The sequence below is a fragment of the Ruditapes philippinarum genome, unplaced genomic scaffold (genome assembly GCF_026571515.1).
Source record: "Ruditapes philippinarum isolate M1 unplaced genomic scaffold, ASM2657151v2 ctg7610_1_1_1_1, whole genome shotgun sequence".
Taxonomy (NCBI): domain Eukaryota; kingdom Metazoa; phylum Mollusca; class Bivalvia; order Venerida; family Veneridae; genus Ruditapes; species Ruditapes philippinarum.
The window spans coordinates 65,578-73,179 of NW_026865677.1; positions in this window are offsets into that span (position 1 = coordinate 65,578).

Here is a 7,602-nt window from a genome sequence, read left to right on the forward strand (position 1 = left end):
GTTCACTGTTTAAATAGATTGATTATTAAAGAGAAATGTATGATATAGTTATCATACTGAACAAAACTGCTCTCATTTCAAAGTCGTTAATTAAAACCATAACATCAATTTCCTGTTATAGTATTTTTCGTTGGCAATACTAGACATATATATGATCAAAGGAATATTCCATATCATTCTTGATGAGCCGCGTAACGACAAAACCAACATAATGCGTTTGCGACCAGCGCAGTCTGATCAGGATCCATGATGTTCGCTTACCAACCCTATAATAAGTAAAGAAACTGATAGCGAACAGCATGGATCCTGATCAGACTGCGTCTGGATCCATGCTGGTCGCAAACCCATTATGTTGGTTTTGTCATGACGCGGCTCATATTATGCTATGCAGTGTATGAAAGGAATACTGTGTTTTAGTATCATGTTACAATTAAACATCACCGATGATGATATAAAAGCGGAAATGAAATGTTACACTCAATTTTTTTCTCTACTTTTCTTATCATTTATCTTCTATTAAACATTTGAAGAATTATTATCTCTATCAATATCAATAGCTTCACGTTACTGAATATGATTACAAATGACGGAGATTGTTTTAGGTTCCTTCACCTTTACTACGCTCATTTTCCTTTATTTATAGATTTATCTTGATTATTTTTCTAAACAATTTTTTTATTCATTCATTCATTCATTTTTTGTTACAAAATATCTCGAGCTACAGTCATGATTGTGGCGGCATAGCCTAGTGGCTAGTCGGACTGGAAATCTAAGGAATGTTTGCCTTGTGGGTTCGAATCCCGTCAAGGGCAAGACGCTGTTTCCTTGTGCAAGAAACTTTACACTCATTGCTTAGGCACGGATTCTTCGGAGAGTCTTTCACAAAGGTAATAGCTGAGCTCAAATAAAGTCTGTATTAACAAAAGTCATGTTATACACACACATCATTTCTGAAAACTAGCTGGAAATAAATTTTTACTTTTTATCATCATCATCATCATCATCATCATCGTCATCATCATCACCATCATTATCATCATCATCCTTGGACTGGAACTAAATACTGACATACAGTACATTTGTTAATTTAATGGACTTGAAAGAAAATAGACTGTTTTTTTTAAGATTTCTCGTTATGTGTTCATTTTAATACCTCTACATAAATACCTGAAATGAAGTATGCAGAAAATGATTAGGCTTTATCACAATATTGTGGTCAAAATTATTTGAGCCGCGCCATGACAAAACCAACATAGTGGGTTTGCGACCAACATGGATCCAGACCAGCCTGCGCATCCGCGCAGTCTGATCAGGATCCATGCTGTTCGCTATCAGTTTCTCTACTTGTTTTAGAGTTTGTAAGCGAAAAGCATGGATCCTGATCAGACTGCGCGGATGCACAGGCTGGTCTGGATCCATGCCGGTCGCAAACTCACTATGTTGGTTTTGTCGTGACGCGGCTCATTTCATTAGTGAAAAAAAAATAAGATTGATCTAATTTTTCCTTGTGTACGGCCGTGCATAAAAGCCTTTTTCAGAAACATAACACAAAAAAATGAGGCCACAGCAATAAGATTAAAGAAAAAAACACAGAGTATATCAAGGGGAGTAAAGCTTTAAAAAAACGGCAGTGTAATCTAGCGCTTATTGTCCTCATTTGCTAGAAAGCGTGTGGCAGTGAGTTTGTATACCGCATGGAGGAAAATGTTTTTCTGAGCCCTTCGCATCTTTCTATTTCGAGTACAAAATATTTAGGGTTGACCTCTTAAGGTCGTTATGGTAGTTGACTTCAAACTACTTGCCCCTCACCGTTGTTGTTTCGGATCAATTCATGGAATTTGATTATTTCATATGAGGAATCTATCCATTTAGCCGACTGAACATCGTTGGCTCTATTCAGATGCCCGTTCTTTCCTGACATAATGCACGAATATCTTGTAATAGAGTTTTTATGTGGCGAAGTGAAAAAAGAATTAATTAAAAAAACTAAAGCTCGATAATTGGCAGGAATTAAACACTGTATGAATCAATTCCAATTGTAATATTTTATATGCCATGCAAGCTCGTTTTTACAATGTTTGATGACATTTTTGTTAGTTTTTTTGTCGAAGGAGTTAATAAACAATTTGGTTAGTGTGCTATTTTCCAAAAATGTAATATTTGATTTTTCTTAATTATAAAATTTAGAATTCTGTTGTTGTGTCTTCTTGTTGTCAGACATTGAACAAGCTTGAATAAACATTGAGTCTATGTGTGCTATTTTCCTAAATTATTTAAGATTTGTAATTAATACATACTCGTGTAGCTTCATTACTCAATTTATTGAACTTGTTGAATAAAAAAAAGATATTACGTTTTATTTCGTTTTTATTCGTGAATTTATTGTATCGTCGAGTTGGCAAGGCTCGCTACACACGGTTTCATTTGTTTAATATATATCAGGGCAAAACCTACATTCCTTCTTTATATAGAAGGTGATATAACTCTTACACAAAGCTTATAAAATCAAACTCAAAAGCCATAGTAGGCACCGAAAATGCTTTAATTTTTATTTCTCTAAATCTTTTTACTTTTGGTGTCCTTTTATAGTTTCAGAAAAAGTAAAATACCTATTGGCTAGTTACTTAAACCATCTAGTTTTTATGTTGCACTTTCGGCATTTAGTACAGCAATAGTGACTTAGTATTTTGTTTGGAAGTCAAATTACTACAGTAACTTTGTTTACATTTTTCTACTTTTATAACAAATAATTTCACATTCAACGCTACATGTATTTTGTTATAAGCATCTAACATGCATAAAACCATTATTTAAACATTATAAAACTCATGTGCCCTTTCTGAAGGAGGTAAAAGTGTTGTTTTTCTGAGACATAATGTGCCGTTCAATCTTTGACGACAACTTTTGGCTGACTATGAATCTTGTGAAAAAAATATTTAAAAAACAAATATGTGGAAATAAATTGACATTTTATATTGAGATTTTATATGAATACATTTTATGTCAGTTATCTTGTTGTTTTGATTATATCCATCGCTAACATTATTTCATTCGACAGAGTTACATTCATGAATAATTAAAATGACCCAATCAACAGTTAAAACGGAAAAAAAATCACATATTTCACTCCATCCTAAATAAAGTTTGTCTCATATAGTTTCAAAATATTGTATAAATGATCACATTTTTGGGATGATTATTTTTTCAAGATTTGTATTTTAAATTATAATTAGTATTTTAAAAACATATTTTAAGACACGCACTTCTTTGTGACCAATTAAAAAAGGATAAAAAAGATTTTATTAATCCACGTTTTGTAAAATGCAAATATGTACACAAGTCGTGGCTTTATAAAAATGTCAAAACTATAATACATTTGAAAGATATAACTAGTATACACACCCTTAAAAAACTTTTGTTTCTAATAGTTAATCAAAATAGAGCTCTCGTTGCAATATTAAATTTTGTAAAGGGGCTGTATTTGTCTGTTCATTTGTATATTATAACATGTTTATTTAAAGTTATATATTATTAATTTATACGATTACACGTTAATGTTGTTATATGCCAATTTATGTGATATGAGTTATTCATACGTATTGTAAGTATACGTAAAGAATGTATAATGTCATTGCTGTATAAGTTATCGTGTAATGTATATACGGTTTGAACGAGTATATGTGTGTATGTTTAATGTATTATACTAGAGTTTATATGTATGAGTTAACTGAATTGTTAACGTAAGACTGTTAAGCAAGTCTATCTAATCATAATTAATACCAGTTGACAATTTAAAATGTTTTAATAGGAAAAAAACATAATTGAATGGACAGACAGCCTGTAATCTCTGTTGCATGTTCAAAGTTGTAATAATTTCTAATAGCGTCATAGGATTATATGGGTTAAGGTTTCCAGACAATGCGCGCAACGAAGGTATAGCGTGAATGTATAGTTTTCAGATAACTTAATTTTGATTAACATTCAAATGATTCAATTCAAGATACATGTACTTTACGTTTGATACGCGATAGTAAAAGAGTGTTATCGTGTATAGTGTCGTTGTTCAAGTCCGAATATACTAAGATTCATAAATATATCCCATCTCCAAGACTAGATATTTCTTCATTAAATTGACAATAATTGAATGCACAAGTAGCCAAACTATGACAGATAGAATGCCAACAGATATAGCAGACATCCACATCCGTTCCTGTCTAGTGAAAATAATTGAGAACAAGTTACGATTTCCGAGTAGACATGGTCTCAGACTGCAGTTATGTTTGACTTGTAAATGCTCTGTATAGACCCTGGATGAAATTGCAGTCTAAATATAGGACCATTGCACCGCCTTTGTAGGGGTATCTAGAAGAATATTTCAATGATGAGTGACTGGCAGCTACATTCTCCGCAATGTTTATACATCTTATAATAAGTTCATACGAAGATAGTAAGATTTAGTGAGGAAAATACCCTTGATAAAAATTTGCGTTATTTCGTATTTTCTAATCTTCAAATAATTTCAAAATTCACATTTATCTAAAATTTCATCTATCTGAGTTTACATCAATACCAGTTTTTCGTCATGACTTCAGATCGAATATTCATCTGACACAGTCACTGTTCTCGTGTTACCTCTTATGTTGCATTGACAAACTGTGTTCAAACGCCCTATCAATGGTTGTGTCATTCTTTTATCGGCGTTCATCAAAATGTAATAAAATAGTGTATCAAATAAAATTTGTCGAGAAAAAAATAACAAAAAGAAAAAAAAATCCTAAACAAATGTGAAATACCAAATTGTTTAAATGTTTCGATTTTTAAGTTTAATAAACATAATATGTCTTCAGTATCAGAGCAATAATTGCCTACAGAGAAACGCTTTCATTAAATATCTAGTATAGCGTGTATCCCACGCCGATTAAAGTAAGATATAAAGATTATAAGAACTGAATAGTAAAATAGTTTAACAGATTCAATAGAGAGAAAAAATCCCTAAAGAACGTCCAAAACGGCTCAATTTAAGTTATTGCAGACTTAGATTTATTGACCCTGTTCATGTATGGTACTGGAATTGGCAAGCTACCGTCCACGCCCCATGACACCGGCTGGAGCAAAATTCAACAGTTAAGACTTCACATATAGATTTGCTAGTCGCACATATAACGCAGAAATGATATTTTTAAACATGGCTTCTTCTGATTGGTCTAAAGTATTTTTTTTATTAAACATCAAGATGGCAGAGGAAAAATTATGCTCTATAACTAAGATGATAAAAATCTGGCAACAAAGTGATCCCTCGGATGCATTAATCACAACAAAATTACAAGAGAATTGCAGACTCGGTTTGATTGAGTCTGTACATAAGATTTGAAACGTCTCTTAAATACAATGTATATCTGTATGAAAACCTCTTTCTAATTACTGGAGTCTGGAAGACTGGCAAAGAAAATGACACCTAATATTTTTTCAGATATTCCACTGCTAATTAACTTTTAAAAACAACTGAATTATCACAGCTTCATTTATGATTATGTCTCATATTACCGAATATTGTCTCTAAAATATGGATAGCATCTTTTCAGTTATATACAATTAATATAATTGTGATATTAACAAAAGATTACGTTAACAAAAGATATAGACAGGGGACAACAGTTAACTATTTAAAATTGCAAGCTTATGGTTAAAATGATAAATTTGTCCTTTCCTAAAGATTCAAAGGTCCATTATGCCTCAGAAATGCTATCATTTTTATTTCTTTATTTCTCAAGACTAGAAGAACTTTCTTTACTCCTTTTGCTTCGATTGGAATTAGTATAATTATAGCGAATTAGTATTTTGTATGGAAGTCAAAATACTTTTTGTTTACACTTTGCTACCTTTACAGCACATTCCTGCACATTCAGCGCTACTTACAAACATATTTTAACTGTTAAACATCAAACATGTCTAAATCCATTATCAAAACATAATTAAACACATGTTTGACATTTCTAAAAAAATCGATAAAATTTAATATGGATTTGTGGGACATATTGTGCCTTAAAGAACTCTTCGAGTATGTAAATTGAAAATAATGATTAGATACAATTTCCCAAGTTAACTTTATATCGCTGATTACCTAAACTATAGTTATATGTGATCAGGCATGAAGAAATGCAGTCATCCAAAGTCGTTTCTGTCTGGAATAAGCAATATAAAATCAAGTCACACATTCCCTGTAGAAATCACAGTTTGTGCTTTTCTAACATATTGGTTGATCAAAATGTAATGCTGTATGGAATAAATCCTTAAATAAATTAGGTCAATGAATTACCGAAAACGATATGTGCAATTTGTGATACAATTCTCTCTGAAGTGCAATTAAGTTTGAGGATTTCTGTGACAAAAATATAATGATAAAAGTATATTGCCAAATACATTTGTATATACAAATATGTGAACTATATGCACGTATTGCATTGTGAAGCTACTCGTATTCGGTTTTCTTTTTATGCAAGGTTTAATATTAGGTCTGGGACATGATAAGATTGCTGTATCTTCCTCAAAATATATGATAACGTAAAAAATGTACTTCGCTAAAAAATGAATGGGACCTAATTCTTATTCACTTAACTTTGCCGATCTTCTATGTATACTTTGTCCTGCGACTTCAAAAGAATAAAAATTCAATGGGAAATAATAAATGAGATAAAGTAATTTCAACAATTCTATGCCATATTTTTAGTAAAGTGTTATATATAAATATGGTGTCCAGAATATCATTTTTAATCAAACTTTTTCCTCTTCTGTTTCTCTAAATAAATGTATTTTAGAACACTATTGTACAAAGATTTTAACCTTTAAAAGATATTTTTTCCGCTCAGTTTTTATGAATTTTTGGGGTTAAGGGAGGAATACAATTTGTCTGCATAAAATGTTAAGAGCAGGGACAAGATTAAAATGATTGATTTAAAATTGAAAATTAGGATGCTTTTACACCAGCTTATTATTTATAAATGATCGATCATGCGTATTCAACAAACAGTCGTGATTAAAACTGCAATATGTACATCTTTTATATTAAATTTTCAAGATTAAAATTATATGTTATTTGAACAGGATTTAACAAAACATTTTTTTATATTTTAATTTAGCAGCATTAAGTAAAGATAAAGCTAAATGGATGCTTTTAAAGAATAACAAAGAATGAAGATTGTAGTTTTACATCGTCGTACAATTTTGGGAGAGTTTATGTTAAGATTGCTGTGCGAATATCGGTTTATTCGTACAACGAAAGAAACATGATTAGAACGTGCCGTTCAGTCTAAAATGAACTAATGAACAGAGAAATGTGACTTTGATCTTTTTGCATATTCTATATATTATACAGGTTTAAATTGAAACAGTTAATGGATGGATATTGTGAATAATAAAAGGGAATAGATATGCTTTAAAAACAAGTTCGTTAAGTGTTGTGAAATATAACATCGTTGCCAGGTGTACACATTGAAATACAAATGTACGCATATTCTATCTAGCATACACTCTAACAAGGAATTATCAACAGGTGAGCTCTGTGCCGTAAATTAGATGCTAATTTTCTTCACAGTGTGAAGGTAC